Below are 18,353 nucleotides of genomic sequence, written 5' to 3' on the forward strand. Positions count from 1 at the left end.
TACTGCTGACTGAATACTTCTGCCTTTTGAAGATCCTCGCATACACACTCCCCTTGTTCATTAATGATTCCTGGAATTTCCTTCTTTGAACCTGTTTCTGCCTTAAAATACCTATACATAGTCTTCCATTTTTCACTAAAATTTGTATGTATACAATCTCAAATGCAGTGATACGAAACAACGCCTGATTGGAGGTCTGACAACCACAGAGCTTAATAAATCTACGAACGTCATTGTCCATAATGTTCAGCTAAGTACTTATCATATAGGAAATCAAAACGATGAAACAAGGTCGGTCAGTTCCCGTTGATAGCAAGTTAAAATATCTGCATCCTTTCCTGGATGCCAATAATGTGCTCAGGGTGGGCGGTACGTTATAGAACTCATCAGCAGCCTATGATCAAAGACATCCACTGATAATGCCTCCAAAGCACCATGTAACAAAACTGTTAATATTGTACGAACATCAAATGTATTACATGCCGGCCCTTAATTGCTCCTTGCATCTCTAAGACAACGCTTTTGGATACACAACGGGCGATCTGTCATCGAAAGACCATCCATAAATGTCTTCGTTGTTTCAGACTGAAGGCTACTACAACAGAACAGCTCATGGGTCAGTTGCCTCCTGCAAGTGTTGAACCAAGTAAGCCATTTTTTTAATTTTTTTAATTGTGGTATAGACTATGGTGGTCCATTGTACATCAAGCAAGGCACGGTACGCAGCAAGGTGAAGATAAAATTTTATATTGCCTTATTTGTATGCTTGGCTATTAAAGAAATTCACCTTGAGTTGGTGAGCAGTCTTACTACAGAGGCTTTCATGGCTGCACTAAGAAGATTTTTAGCACGAAGAGGTAGGTGTAGTAACATTTACGGTGACAATGCCACCTGCTTCGTGGGTGCAAAAAAATGAATTCACGAAATTACATTTTCTATTTAAGTCACGGAGTCATCAAAGTGAAGTACTGGCATTTGCCTCTCAAGAAGGAACTGAGTGGCATTTTGTCCCCCCTCAAGCACCACACTTTGGTGGATTGTGGGGAGCCGGGATAAAATCAGTGAAGTACCATTTAAGGAGAGTAGTGGGGAACACAGTTCTGTCATTTGAAGAAATTTACACACTCCTCACACAGATTGAAGCTTGTGTCAATTCCAGACCCATCACTCCTTTACCTAACAGCACTGATGAATTTTTCTTCTTAACATCTGGCCACTTCCTAGTAGATGAAGCTCTTATTTCCATGCCGGAGCGAAATTTGCTTCCAGGTCCAGTGTCACGTTTGTCAAGATGGGAACTCATTCAGCGATGCAGACAACAGGTGTGGAAAAGATGGTCTAGCGACCATCTGCCTCAACTTCAGCAACGCAGTAAATGGTCTACAAGACTACCCAGTTTACAACCTGGTACATTGGTAATCGTTAAGGATGACAAATTACCCCCACTTGTGTGACAGACTAGGGTAATGGAGGCGGTTCACCCTGGGGCTGATGGGCAAGTCCGTGTTGTATCAGTGCGCATTCCAAATGGCGTGTACAAACGCCCTATTACAAAACTGTGTGTGTTTCCTCAAGAATAATTTGTTCAGTGACATTTAAAATTGTTCTTTTAACTTTTCAAATATCCTGAACCATTTTCTTGCTCTTGTATGTCCCTTCCTTGTTATTTATTTGAAGTTTTATTGTTTCTGGTTACGTAATTTGTTCCTCAAATTAGGTGGGGGGCGTGTTGGTGACGCGATCTGAGACTGATACATGTTCCTTGGATTGTTATTTATTTTATTTGCATCTTGTTATTCTTATGTTTTACGTGAAAATAAACACGGCTCTGCACAAAACAGATACTATACTACACAAATATTTCACAGTAATAGAGTAAACACACTAATTTACAATAAGTTACCTCTATAATACACTACAATTATTTTAAACTACGTTCATGTTATTACTAGGCACAATCTGAAATGTAAATTACAATTAAAGTTTGAAATTCGCAAGACTGCTCAAAATAATAGAATAAGCACTCTAATTTCTAATAAGTCACTACAATACACTACAACAGTTTTAAACTACGTTCAGACGTATCCTAATTACAATAGGCTATTATTAAGCACAAATACAAATGAATATTGCAATTAGGCCTAAAGTTTGAAATTCGCAAGAACTACCGTACTCAAGGATTACCAACAAATTTAAACGCGTAGACAGAAGATTATTCCTTTAGTATTACGTTATCCTACTATGCTCTAATAGAAATGAAACCTTGCGTGTGGTTAAATGCATAAGTATCGAAAGGATTGCCGAACACAAAGAAAAACACGAATATAACCGCCAAGATACTATCCAATATATACGGTACCTTATCTTCACTACAATTCTCAACTGAAATGTGGTTATGTGATTATTACAGCTGGAGGATTACTATTATTTCCCTACTCCACGGGACGGAGAATAAAAGTGTCCTTAATTAGGCCTACTGAAAAATACGAGGTTGTCTACAATAATATCTCAAAAATATTTGTGTCAAAACTACTCCTACTACTCTAGGGACTTGATTTGCAATTACTAGGATATATGAACTTTATTATTATCTAACCGCTCATAAATACTGAAAGATCGAGGGAGCGAAATATAAATTACGGATACTTTCACTACCTGCTCAGAACTACAAATGATTGTAATACAAGATCAGCTTGACTACACTACAAACTTTGTTCACGACTATAGCCAACAATTAATGAACAAGGGGAGTGTGTATGTGAGGATCTTCAAAAGGCAGAAGTATTCAGTCAGCAGTATGTAAAGATTGTTGGTTACAAGGATAATGTCGAGATAGAGGAAGAGACTAAGGCCAAAGAAGTAATAAAATTTACATATGATAACAATGACATTTACAATAAGTTACAAAAGTTGAAAACTAGAAAAGCGGCTGGAATTGATCAGATTTCTGGGGATATACTAAAGACAATGGGTTGGGATATAGTACCATATCTGAAGTACTTATTTGATTATTGTTTGGCCGAAGGAGCTATACCAGATGAATGGAGAGTTGCTATTGTAGCCCCTGTGTATAAAGGAAAGGGTGATAGACATAAAGCTGAAAATTACAGGCCAGTAAGTTTGACATGCATTGTATGTAAGCTTTGGGAAGGCATTCTTTCTGATTATATTAGACATGTTTGTGAAATTAATAACTTGTTCGATAGAAGGCAATTCGGTTTTAGGAAAGGTTATTCCACTGAAGCTCAACTTGTAGGATTCCAGCAAGATATAGCAGATATCTTGGATTCTGGAGGTCAAATGGACTGTATCGCGATTGACATGTCTAAAGCATTTGATAGGGTGGATCATGGGAGGCTACTGGCAAAAATGAGTGCAATTGGACTAGACAAAAGAGTGACTGAATGGGTTGCTATATTTCTAGAAAATAGATCTCAGAGAGTTAGAGTAGGTGAAGCTTTGTCTGACCCTGTAATAGTTGAGAGGGGAGTTCCTCAGGGCAGTGTTATCGGGCCTTTATGTTTTCTTATATATATATATATATATATATATATATAAATGATATGAGTAAAGGAGTGGAATCAGAGGTAAGGCTTTTTGCGGATGATGTTATTCTCTATAGAGTGATAAATAAGTTACAAGATTCAGAGCAACTGCAATGTGACCTCGAAAATATTGTGAGATGGACAGCAGGCAATGGTATGTTGATAAACGGGGCTAAAAGTCAGGTTGTGAGTTTCACAAATAGGAAAAGTCTTGTCAGTTTTAATTACTGCGTTGATGGGGTGAAAGTTCCTTTTGGGGATCATTGTAAGTATCTAGGTGTTAATATAAGGAAAGATCTTCACTGGGGTAATCACATAAATGGGATTGTAAATAAAGGGTACCGATCTCTGCACATGGTTATGAGGGTGTTTAGGGGTTGTAGTAAGGATGTAAAGGAGAGTGCATATAAATCTCTGGTAAAACCCCAACTAGAGTATGGTTCCAGTGTATGGGACCCTCAGCAGGATTACCTGATTCAAGAACTGGAAAAAATCCAAAGAAAAGCAGCTCGATTTGTTCTGGGTGATTTCCGACAAAAGAGTAGCGTTACAAAAATGTTGCAATGTTTGGGTTGGGAAGAATTGAGAGAAAGAAGAAGAGCTGCTCGACTAAGTGGTATGTTCCGAGCTGTCAGCGGAGAGATGGCGTGGAATGACATTAGTACACGAATAGGTTTGAATGGCGTCTATAAAAGTAGGAAAGATCACAATATGAAGATAAAGTTGGAATTCAAGAGGACAAGCTGGGGCAAATATTCATTTATAGGAAGGGGAGTTAGGGATTGGAATAACTTACCAAGGGAGATGCTCAATAAATTTCCAATTTCTTTGAAATCATTTCGGAAAAGGCTAGGAAAGCAACAGATAGGGAATCTGCCACCTAGGCGACTGCCCTAAATGCAGATCAGTATTGATTGATTGATTGATTGATTGATTGATTGATTGATTGATTAATTGATTGAATGCAATAGCTGAATATGAAGAGCGACAATAATCTTTGCATTGTTGGATACGCTTGAGAACGGTTGGCTGTTGAGAGAGCTCTTGCATTATTGCAGTGTTAAGGTAGTTAAAACCTATTGAAATAGCTTAATTTTGTTTATTTCTGATTCATTTAGTGCTGTTTATATAGTGGTGTTAAGTGCTTGTTGGTAAAAATTGAGATTAGTGATATTTATTTAAATTTTATAACAAGTAATTCAGTTGGTTTTCAGTAAATTACGTTTTCTAGGTTAAGTAGGCTAGTTAGATGTACCTTGTTTCGAATTTAGGTTTAGGAAATACTTTAGGTAATAATATTAACTTTTAAAATATTTGTAAATATCTGTAGGTTCGTTGGTATAATACTTAGAGCAAATTAAAACAGAATAAATACAGAGGTCCAGGACATTGGGTTTGTTGGTTGGCCTGAAAAGGTACATTGTTTTTAATGAAGTGATAAAATATTTAAAACATTATTAACAGTTATGGCGGTAAACAGTGATTTAGTTTTTTCTCTGAGTGGTGATATGTTTGGTAATAATATATACCGTGCAATGGATCTATTCACGGAAGTAATGCTAGTCTTAATAGTCTTAATGCTCCTTATGAGTGCGTATTTAAGAATACGTTTGGTAGCAAAGTGTCGGATCCGGTAGACGATCTCGTTTCCGATAACCTCACTTTGGACTCCTCGCATTTGAGGTTTAGAATAAGAGATCTGGAACTTGAACTCTCATTCAAAGATGAAATAATTAAAATGTTATCAACGGATCTAGAAAATGCTCTGCTGGAATTGAAGAACTTTAAACAAAATAATGCTGAAATGCCGAGTCAATACGGAAATGATTTTCAAGAGGTTAAGTCGAAGAGTGTTAGGTCTAACCGGAAACATGTTGCATTTAAAGATTCTGTAAATAGTAATATAGTGACAAAAACAGTTTTCAAGCGTTAGAATGTAGTGATCATGAGGCAATCATAGAACATGTCTCAGCTGCAGTGTCGAAAAGACAAAAAAATCCCGTCGGTGACCGGTACGTAAACAAGCCCGTACAGTAATAGGGGGGACTCGATGATAAGAAATGTTGGACCCGACTTGGAAGAGGGAATTGCGTACGGCTATCCAGGCATACGAGTGAGTCAACTTGCTGAACATGTAAACAGTGACAGTATTAAGGAAAATCCTGAAGCCCTGATAGTTCATATTGACACAAGTGACCTTCATAATTTCTCAACACCTAGTGACATAATGGCCGAAACTGGTAGGCTTATTACTGCGATAACAGGGAGGTTTCCAGCGGCAAAGATTTGTTTCATTGGCGTTTTATATCGGCATGCTGTTGATTATCGCTATATACATGCTGAAAACTCTACGCTTGACTGGTTATGCCGAAATGGAGATGTCCTTTTTGTCGATGGTAATAGTTGGCTTAGAGGTAGCGATTTTAGGAGAGATCGGCTACACCTTAACAGAAAAGGAACCTCTAAGTTTGGTAAACTTCTCAATAGAATATCTAATAGAATGCTCTCGGGAAACTAATTAAGAAAATGAGGGGGATGCTAATCCTAATGGCAAAAACTTAGGTGATACAGAAAAGGATTTAGAAAGTATAACATATCAGAAATACAATACAAAATGTAGATAGGGAATCATTTCACAGAGATCAGATACACTATACTAAGAAAGCACCAAGGTTGGTTGAACACTTTAGAGGATACTATCAAAATGTAAATGGACTTCGAAGCAAACTAACTGAACATAAAATTTCTTCATGTTTAGCTGACTATGACTTCATGGTATTAACCGAAACAAACTTAAATGATGAAATTAGTGATGTGGAACTCGGACTCGAAACGTATTCAATTTTCAGATGTGATAGGTCTTCTTTAACGAGTACGATGGCATCCCATGGGGGGTAATGATCTGTATTAACAAGAGGTTTAAACCTACTCTGATACTGTGCATTGACACAGTTGAACAGTTGTTTGTGTCCCTGGCTTTTAGCACCACAAAATTAATCATTGGTGCTGTATACATTCCACCCAAGTCTCCTGTCCAAAAATATTTCGAACATTGCAGTGCTGTTGAAAAAATTTGTCAAATATTGACAACCATTTATTGCTCATTGTTGGTGACTACAATCTACCACATCTTAATTGGATAGTAAATGAAGAAACATCTTCTGGCCTTATGTCAGTAGGTAACCACACTATGCAGTCCAGTTTAGTTATAGACAATTTGTCTTATCTCTGTTTAAATCAGTTTAATGCTATCCCAAATTTTCTGAATCACTTTCATGATCTGGCTTTCAGTAATTCCAGCTCCATTGAAGTAAAATCTAGTAATGAAGGCATTGTCCCCCTCGATAGACACCACCCATCATTAGAGATTTCTTTACCTATAAATGAGCTATACAATTCTTTGCCTGCTGATAGTTTTTATTTTTACTTTTTAAATGGGGACTATAATGGACTAAATTATAATCTGTCACAGTTCAGCCTGAAGGAGATGTTTCAAAATGTATCAATTGATGAAGCAGTAGAAATTTTATATTCAGTACTACATTATGGCATGGAACTTTACATCCCTATACGGAATTTTAAGACTCCCAAAATTCCCAAAGTGGTTTAATCATAAATTGAAGTCCCTGATTATTGAAAAGAAGAAAGCACACAAGCGATACAAAATATCAGGTCTCAATAATGATTATCAGCATTTCTCGAAATTAAGAAATGAATGCAAGTCTGAATCTCATTCTTGCTATACAATGTATGTCTCCAACTGTCATCGAAGTATTACTTCCAATCCACAGAAATTCTGGCAATATCTAAGTTCTAAAAGTCATGTAATAATATTCCTTCAACAATGCATCTTAATGAAGTTATAGCTGATACTGGAGAAATTAATGTCAGTATTTTTGCTTACCACTTTTCATCCGTTTATCCTTCTTATCAGAATAGTAGTAGTATGTCATGTGATTATTCTTTCTCTGTCAATCTATCAGTTATAAACATTAGTAAGGCAGAAATTTACAACAAACTGACATCTCTGGAAATAAAGAAAACTGTCGGACCTGATGGTGTTTCAACGTAACTGCTCAAGTACTGCTCATTTATTTTATGTGAAGCACTCTTTTATCTGTTCAACTTATCATTAAAGCAAGGCGTTTATCCAATGGACTGGAAGAAAGGATTTGTTAGTCCAGTTTACAAAAATGGTGATAAAACTGGCATGAAACAATATAGACCAGTTATATTTTTTTCTCATATTTCCAACATATTTGACTCAACAATTCTTGACAAAATTACACTTCTCTTTAGAAACATCATCATTGATGAACAACATGGATTCTTTTCAGGACGGTCAACCTGTAGAAATCTTTTATTCTATCAGTTCCTCTTGGATGCAACAGAGAACCACTCCCAATTGGACTGCATTTATACAGACTTCTCAAATGCTTTTGACGCTGTCGATCACTCTCTACTCTCATGGTTTGAATCGTATCCTAAAAATCGCCTGCAGATTGTTAAAATAAGGAATCATTTTTCTGTACTTTTTATTATTACCAGTGGAGTTCCTCAAGGGTCTTACCTTGCGCCCTTACTTTTTACTCTCTACATAAATGACATTAAAAGGATACTTAAGAATTCTGAATTGCTTTTGCTTGCTGACGATGCAAAAATTTTTATGCAAATTAATTGTCCACTTGATTGTTTAAAACTTCAAGAAGATTTACATCATCTTGAAAAGTACTGTATTCAAAATGGGTTGAAACTTAGTCATGAGAAATGTAAAATAATATCGTTTTTAAAAAACAATAAGAAAATATAATTTCAGTACAAATTTAGTAATAACAATATTCTAACTCCTGTTTCACAAGTTAATGACCTTGGTGTTTTATTCAGTTATAACCTATCGTTTAATGAACATATTGAAAATATTTGTAAGTAAGCATTACAAAGATTGGGTTGCATTACTAGATATTCTAGAGAATTTTCAAACTTAGCTACCTATCGATTGCTGTATGTGTCTATGGTACGCCCTATACTAGAATACTGTACACCTGTTTGGAACCCTTCTCATCAGACCTCTATCCATAGATTAGATTCAGTACAACATAAATGTCTTCGTTTATATTCATTTAGAGCAGGATTCTCATATGATAATGTTGATTATACATCCTTACAACAGTCCTTAAATATGCATAGCCTGTCACAACGCCGTGAATTATTGGATACACTCTTCATTTTTAAATTGCTTCATTCCTTGGTGAATTGTCCACAACTCCTTGCAAAATTTAACGTACATTACCAGACAGAGGCACAAGGTTCAAGAATACATTATCTACAAATTGGTATAGAACTAACTACGCATTAAATGGGCCAATTGAACGAATGTCAAGATCTCTAAACAAAGTGGATATTGATATATTTAACTGCTCATTGTCAAAATTGAGAAATCACTTACATAATCTCCAGAACTGACTATTACTTTCCAGTGATTACTTGTAATATAACCTGTGTATATATCTGTATATATTTTTCTACTTATTCTCCATTGAACTTTCTTTTTAGTGTGTGTTGTTTTGTTTATTCTTCTCTACCGTTATGTAAAATGGTATTACCGTTAATAAAGTATTATTATTATTATTAATTTACAAGGGCAGATTATCATAAGGAATAGTACCGTAACTTCTGCCGCAACTTCTCCGGTGTTTCGTATAGATATCCGTTCAAACTATCGCGAATGTAATAATTTACTACATTAAAAACCACGATACGCCTGTAAACTTCCATTTAAAAAAAAGTTAAATAGATTACACGGTAATAGTTAACAGTCGTTGTATTGTTATTGATTATTGTCGCTCTTCATATTCAAATGTTGCATTGTTGACTACAGCCGTGTACAAAGGCTGTAGTGTAGTCAAGTAAATATAAATAAAAATCAGCTGATCTTGTATTCCAATCATTTGTAGTTCTGAGTAGGTAGTTAAAGTATCCGTAATTTATATTTCGCTCCCTCGGTATTTCAGTATTTATGAGCGGTTAGATAATAATAATAAAGTTCATATATTCCAGTAATTGCAATTCAAGTCCCTGGAGTAGTAGGAGCAGTTTTGACAGAAATATTTTTGAGAAATTATTGTAGACAACCTAGTATTTTTCAGTAGGCCTAATTAAGGACACTTTTATTCTCCATCCCGTGGAGTAAGGAAAATAATAGTTATCCACCGGCTGTAATAATCACATAACCACGTTTCAGTTGAGATTTGTAGTGAAGATAAGGTGCCGTATATTAGATAGTGTCTTGCCTGTTATATTCGTGTTTTTCTTTGTGTACGGCAATCCTTTCGATATTAAGCATTTAACCACACGCAAGGTTTCATTTTTATTAGAGCATAGGAGGATAACGTTATACCCTAAAGAAATAATCTTCTGTCTACGCGTTTAACTTTGTTGGTAATCCTTGAGTACCCGGTAGTCCTTGCGAAATTCAAACATTAGAACTAATTGCAATTTTCATTTCTATTTGTGCTTATCAATAACCTATTGTAATTAGGATACGTTTGAACGTAGTTTAAAAACTGTTGTAGCGTATTGTAGAGACTTACTAGGGTTTAGATTGCTTATTATATTATTTTGAGTAGCCTTGCGAATTTCACACTTTAAATGGAATTTCCATTTCATATTGTGCTTAGTAATAACCTGTTGTATTATAATTAGGTTACGTCTGAACGTAGGTTAAAATCATTCTAGTGTATTATAGTAGGTATTTTATTTTAAATTAGTGTGTTTATTCTATTACTGAGAAATATTTGTGTAGTATAGTATCTGTATTAACTCTCTTACTAGAATTCTGTTGCAGTAATTAGAGCAGACTTAACTGCAGTTTAGAATTGTGTAGACCTAATTCTTGTGTATTACTATCGGTTTTCAGTAATTAACAGCAATTTTCATTCTGTTAGGGTGTTGTAGAAAACAATTAGTACAACTAAGTACCGGTAGTATTGTAGTGTAGTAGTAGCTTATATTAATTAACTTGTTGTTGTGTGATTGTTGTGAACTATACTAGACAAAATTTCTTTCCTTTCATTTTTATATGCAATATTTATTTCCTTTCATTTCTATAGGCAATATTTCTTTCATTTTTATTTGCACAGAATAATTTATTTTTTCCTTTTCTTCCCATTATTCCGTAAATAATAGCTAAGCAGTGCAACTGTAGGAACTGTGGGTGTGGCCAGGCATTAAGGAGTATGCGGGAGGAGTTGGAGAGTTTGGGGGAGATAATTAGGATTCTCTCAGACGACAGGAAGGAAAGTAGGCCTCCCTCAAATAATGTACCGGTACCGGATACAGTAGGTGTAAAGGAGTGATGGGAAGGAAATGGGGGAATTGTAGACGACAGGTGGTGTAATGTATTAAGGGGAAAGAGATTGCAGGCTAAGGGCTCTGCTCAGGATCAGAATTCAGGACAGGTGTCTGTTAGAAATTGGTACGAGTCACTGCAGGTAGAACAACCGAGGGAAGATGAGGAACAGGGAACTGTTGCTGAGATGTGTCGAAGTAGGAGGAAGGGAAAAGTTAGGAAAGGGAAATGTAGTGTAGATGAAAGGAAAATACAGGTGGAATAGGGTCATGGGAGGGAGAAAAGGGAGGAGGAAGTAGCTTCTGCAGCAGTGAGAGAAGATAGGGCTGACCCATCAAATGAGGTGGGTAGGGTTGAGGCTCTGGTCATGGGGGATTCCATCGTTAGACATGTGGGGAAAGTGTGTGGAGGAAAGGGAACCAGGGTAGAGTGTTCCCAGGAATTAGGTTGAGGCAAATGTTGAGGAAAGTAGAATAGAAGGAAGAGGGAAAGGAGAAGGTGGTAGTGTTTCACGTGGGTACTAACAACGTAAGGCAAGCAGGTATAAGTACCAACATAGTTGGGAATGTGTGGGATCTGGTAAATGCAGCCCGGATGAAGTTTAAGGAAGCGGAGATTTTTATCAGTGGGATACCCTGTAGGAGGGATACTGACTGGAAGGTGACTGGGTATTTAAATGAGGCTATGGAGTGGGTATGTGGGAAACTGGGAGTGAGATTTCTAGATCCTAACGGGTGGGTAGGAGACAGGGATCTGCGCCCAGATGGTTTTCACTTAAACCGCAGTGGTACATAGAAGTTACAAAATTTGTTCAGAAGGGGTATAGGCAGGTACATTCAGGGAAACGGGGTGGCCTAGGGAGCTGTGTTAAGCGAACAGGGAACTGGAAATCAAGTAGAGATGACATAAAAATGTTAGTGCTCAACTGTAGAAGCACTGTAAACAAAAGAATCGAATTAATTTAATTGATATATACATACCAGATATTGTAATAAGAGTGGAATCATGGCCGAGAAATGATATAATGGATGAAGACATATTCTCACGGAACTGGAGTGTGTATCGCAGAGATAGGGTAGGAATGGTAGGAGGGAGAGTATTCATTCTGCTGAAAGAATAATTTGTAAACTACGAAAAAGTTAAGGATGAAAAACATGAAATTCTGCGTATAAGGCTCATCTCTAAAGATAATAGGCAACTTGATGCCTTTGGAGTGTACAGGCCGGCAAATGGTAGCGCTGACGCTGATTCAGAATTATTTCATAGGAAAATGATAGGGAAAGGAATGTGATTGTAGCAGGTGATCTCAATTTACCAAATGTCAATTGGGAAGGTAATGCGAACGACAGGAAGCATGAACATCAAATGGCAAATAGGTTAATATGGGAAGGGCACCTGATTCAGAAAGTGATGGAACCAACTAAAGGGAAGAATATTTTGGGTGTGGTGCTGATAAAACCAGATGAGCTCTATAGAGAAACCGAAGTAATAGATGGTATTAGTGATAACGAAGCTGTTTTTGTCGTAGTTAAAAATAAATGTCAAAGAAATGAAGGTATTAAACTTAGGACTATTAGACAGTACCATATACCTGATAAAAGAGGCACGAGGGAGTTTTAAGAGGTAACTATGATCGCTGGAAAATGGTAAATAAAAATGTAAACAGACTCTGGGTTGGGTTTAAAACAATTGTTGAGGAATATGAAAACTAGTTTGTACCTTTAAAGATGGTAAGGAATGGTAAAGATCCACTATATTATGACAGAGAAGTAAAGAGACTAAGAAGGAGGTGCTGGTTGGAACGAAATATAGTTAGAAATGGTTATGGAAGTAAGGAGAAATTGAAGGAACTTACTAGGAAATTGAATCTATCAAAGAAGTCAGCTAAGGATAACATGATGGCAAGCGTAATTGGTCGTCATACCAATGTTAGTGAAAAATGGAAGGGCATGTACAGGTACTTTAAGGCCGAAACAGGTTCAAAGAAGGACATTCCAGGAATCTTTAATGAACAAGGGGAGTGTGTATGCAAGGATCTTCAAAAGACAGAAGTATTCAGTCAGCAGTATGTAAGGATTGTTGGTTACAAGGCTAATGTCCAGAATGGGGAGGTGAATAATACTAAAGAAGTATTAAAATTTACCTATGATAACAATGACATTTACAGTAATATACAAAAGTTGAAAACTAGAAAAGCAGCTGGAATTGATAAGATTTCTGGGGATATACTAAATACAATGGATTGGGGTATAGTGCCATATCTGAAATAATTATTGTTTGGTTGAAGGAGCTGCACCAAATGAATGGAGAGTTGCTATAGTAGCCACTGTGTATAGAGGAAAGGGTGATAGACATAAAAGTACAGGCCAGTCAGTTTGACATGCATTGCATGTAAGCTTTGGGAAAGCATTCTCTATGATTATATTAAACATGTTTGCGAAATTAGTAACCGGTTTGGCGGAAGGCAGTTTGGGTTTAGGAAAGGTTATTCCACTGAAGCGCAGCTTGCTGGATTTCAGCAAGGTATAGCAGATATCCTGGATTCAGGAGGCCAAATAGTCTGTATTGCGATTGACCTATCTAAGGCATTTGATAGGGTAGATCTTGGAAGACTACTGGCAAAAATGTGTGCAATTGGACTAGAAAAAAGAGTGACTGAATGGGTGGTTATATTTCTAGATAATAGATCTCAGAGAATTAGAGTAGGCGAAGCTTTATCTGACCCTGTAATAATTAAGGGGGGAATTCCTCAAGGCAGTATTAATGGACCTTTATGTGTTCTTATATATATATATATATATATATATATATATATCAATGATATGTGTAAAGAAATGGAATCAGAAACAAGGCTGTTTGCAGATGTTATTCTGTACAGAGTATTAAATAAGTTACAAAATTGTGAGCGGCTGCAGGGTGACCTCGATAGTGTTGTGAGATGGACGGTGGGCAATGGTATGATGATAAACGGGGTTAAAAGTCAGGTTGTGAGTTTCACAAACAGGAAAAGTCCTCTCAGGTATAATTATTGTGTTGATGGGGTGACAGTTCCTTTCGGGGATCATTGTAAGTACTTAGCCTCCACGCCTTCTGGGATGCGAGTCGAGATTCAACACCGCACTGGTAGCAGATGGAGTCAGGAGTTCATGTCCAGCTCCTTTACTCCGATCGACCATTCTTCGACTCGGCCTCTTGGGAGCAACAATAAGAGCTCGATTGTTGTCGACTGTGAGAAAGGAGTTGGACACTAAGTCAGTTTACTTGCGGACAGATTCTACGACAGTGCTGATACGGAGACAGTATTAGATCCTTTGGTCAGTCTTCGTTCAGAACAGGGTTAGGGAAATAAGGCATCTGTCTCCAAAGGAATCGTAGGGGCATGTACCTGGTGCAGCGCATCCTGCTGATCTGCTTACTTGAGGATGTGGGACAAGAGAACTTATAACATCTAAATGGTGGGATGGGCCATCATGGTTGTACCTTCGAGCGGAAGAATGGCGTTCAGAATGTAGCATCAGTTATGAAATGGAATTATGCTGGAAAGAGGAAAGCCTCGTCGTCACAGAAGATCCATTTATGTAAGACTGGTACTACAAGTATTTTTCTTGATTCGACAAGATAGTGAGATTGATTGGTTGGATTAAACGGTTTATTTTTAAGCGTATATCTGAAAGTAGAAAGAGTGGAGAGCTGACTACGAAATAACTGTTATTAAACTTATCCAAAATGAGACTGTTCGGGGACCCGAAGACCAAAAGCTGACTTTTGATGTGCCAATCCTGTATGAACGTGGTGTTTATCGAGTGAATACGAGTTTATCAGAGAGGGAGGATAAATTTGAGTTTCTTTCCATGAAATCACCGTATTGCAGTAGCAGCGATTGGGAATTAAAAGTTTGGGGGGAAATATATATAGACAACAAACAGTAGCCGGGTTTGTGAGATTTAGCCTACAGGGGGGGGGGGATAAATAAATCAAAACTGAAAAAAGGCCACAAAATAGTAAGGTTTTTATTATCTCTGGGCGAATTTCGGCAGAGAAATAAAGATTTTCAGTTTAACAACTTAAATGCGGTAACAATAATTTTTTGAGATTATGATTCAGTAGTATACAATAAAACTTCCGCCAAAAGAACAATACTACCCATGTATTACGATTAACAGAAATACGGTGTGGTTATACAATTAACATCATTTAGTATTTGACTATGCACTAAAAACTAACAGGCAATAACGAGACTGCCAGACTGACGAATGCACGCGGCAAGGAAGTGAATCACACCTCAGTATCTATGATCTTAGCAAAAATAATATAGCCCTGGTACCCTCCTCATAGCACAGGCAAAGTCTCCACTATTTGCAGTGGCACTATACAAATCGGTTAGCCATGACGAAGAATATTTTGTACTTATTTCCGCTAATAATTCTGGTAATGATTAAAGAAAATAAAGGAAAGAATTATCTGATAAGACCTCAAGGCTTGTACAAGTGGCTTTTTTAATAATTCCTAAATTCTAGTTTCAGCAGGCTAACATGTAGTAAAAATGTAATATTTTCTCCAAAAAGTTGATGATGATGATGATTATGCTTGTTGTTTAAAGAGGCCTAACATCTAATGTCATCGGCCCTATCAGGAAAGTGGTGGCAACTGTCCCCTCTCGCCCCCCCCCTTAAACGTCACTACTGCCCTGCTGTGCAGTAACTTATTTATGATACTTACAGTATATTCAGAATTGTCATATAGGCCCACCGACTATGTTGGGTATTCAGTACGTTTACATGCAGGATTCAGATCTATCTGAGTACACTTCCCGCATTGAAAAATCCATGTAAACGCGGACTCAGTTCGGATTGAATCTCAAGGTCGATGCGGTAAAATCTGGGATCGTATCGTACTCGGTTCGAATTGAGTTCCATGAAAACGCGGATCGTACTGAGATCGTATTGAAAACGACTGCACACACACTCCTTGTTTGTTCTGACAAAATCATCATCATTAACGTTCTGTTGAAATAACAAATATAATAAGCCCCTAAATATATTTACCTGTATAAATGATCAGCAACTGCAATCATATTATAAGATGGCCAGCCCTGGCGATTAAAAAAATCACGATAACCTTCTGTTGGGTGTAAAATTGGAATGTGTATTCTATCCATTGCACCAATTACATTTGGAATACCACACAAACTTTCAAAACTGAAAGTTATCTCCTGGGCTTCTACTTCATTTGGCGTTTTAAATATTCTAAGAGGTGATATCGATTTTACTACAATTCTGCATCGTCTGTATACGTCGATGTTGCCTGGCGGATTCAATACGATTCTCAAATACTACATGTAAACGGAGAGCTATTCAATACGGTTAGTGTACTCAAATCGATCTCAATCCCCATGTAAAAGTACTAATTTTCAGCGAAATATTCTGGATCTTGAATGGAAGAAGTGTCGTGAGTTCATGTTTGTGAAGATGTGCCTTTTGCAGGAGATTCAAGAAAGAAAGACTAAAAGTATCTACACCACCTCTGCCTAATGATCACAGGAGAAATATCTAGATTTTGCTGTAGTTTGTGTTGACTTGACTGGCACGTTGATTGTGAGAGGTAATCAGAAAATGTGGGTTTGTTTGTTCACATGCGCTGTGTACTGAGCAGTGGATTTCCGACTGCTCGCATCGTTATCAGAAGTATAAGTGAAGAGTTCGGCAGATGCTACCGCCAAAAGCCTTCCTCAGAGACCTCCGCCGCATTGACCTCTGGCAAGGTAATTGACTGCGCTGGCTAGTACTGCATGTTTAACCTCACATCCGCCATCTTGGATGTGCTTAACCTGAATTTTGATCCGTAAGAATGCAAGCCTAAACTCATGGAGGGACCTAACCTCAGTTTTACGACTGGATGCTCTTCCTGACGCCTAAGAGAAGGAGCCTAACCTCACATCCACCACCTTGGATGGGCTTTACTTTTACGCACAAGGCAGCAAGCCTAACTTCATGGAAGGGCCTAACCTCAGTTTTACGGCCGGATGCCTTTCCCAATGCCAATTGCACAAGATGGCGACTATACAAAGCTCCTTATGAGACGGCTTAAGGGCCCTTGCACAAGATAGCGGCTGCAAGATGGCTGCTATACATAGGCTCTTATGAGACTCTCTAGGGACGCTTACGCAAGATGGCGGCTATCTAATTCTACAAGATTGCGGCTATACGTAGCTTCTTATGAGACGGCCTAGGGGTGCACGCACAAGGTGGCTGCTATACATAGGCTCTTATGAGACTCCCTAGGGACGCTTGCGCAAGAAGTTTTCTATCTAATTCTACAAGATGGCGGCTATACATAGATTCTTATGAGACAGCCTAGGGGTGCTCGCACAAGATGGCTGCTATACATAGGCTCTAATGAGACGCCTAGTGACGCTTGCGCAAAATGGCAGCTATACGCAGGCTCTTATGAAGAAAGCTAGCTTAGAGGCTCTGCACAAGATGGCGGCTGCTGTTATGAAGATCCTTATGCATGAGGTGGAGGGCAATTTGAAATTCCATGTGCTCTTCAAAGCCACGTGATTTTTGACAGCGGCTATCTTTAATCAACAGAGCATCGTGCTGCCATCTTTTGCTACTACCTTAAGTACGTGGTAGCAGGCAATTTGAAAAAAATTCCACGTGATTTCTTGACAGCGGCCATCCTTAATCAACAGAGCAACGTGCTGCCATCTTTAGCTTCTACGTTTGAAATGTGGTGGCGAGCTATTTGAAAAATTACACGTGCTTTTTGGCAGCTGTTAGCCGCTATCTTTAACTACATGCACATCAAATCAAATCAAATCAAAATCTCTTTATTTGCAAATGAGGTGTCTACCTCGGTGGCAAATGGTACAATAAAATACATTATTGTCAAGCACTAAATTTTAAATTAACAGGAGACGAAGAAAATTTTCCTAGAATACAATATTATACAATCTACGCTAATAATTTTTTTCTATTAAACACACACATCATCCTTAATAAATTTATATTGTTTACAAAATGCTACTTATAATATATTACAAACATAGTCAACTCATGTACAGTACGGTATGTGAAATTACTTCTAATAATACTATACAACTGGTATAAGATTAAAATTAACATTGAATTTATTTACATATTTATATTTTACCCATTTTGGAACCTAAGTAGCATAACGACCTGCTGCGTATTAACCAGAGCCCCTTTTGCCACCACTTTTCAGAGTTCCTGAAGGGCCTTCAGCGCTACCGTAGCGGTCCCAGGGCCCTCGAAGTCCCCACTGTACTTCACACCTACAGGCAGTCCTCTACTTGGGCTGTCCAAACTCCTTAGACCAGGGGATGGAATTAATTTAATCACACACATTTATTATTTACAATATCCTGCACTGGTCGAATGCCCTCTAACATTTAATTTATTATCTCTGTTGTTGTTTATGCTCTTCTTGAATATCTG

This window comes from Anabrus simplex, chromosome 1 (genome assembly GCF_040414725.1).
Source record: "Anabrus simplex isolate iqAnaSimp1 chromosome 1, ASM4041472v1, whole genome shotgun sequence".
NCBI classification, from domain to species: domain Eukaryota; kingdom Metazoa; phylum Arthropoda; class Insecta; order Orthoptera; family Tettigoniidae; genus Anabrus; species Anabrus simplex.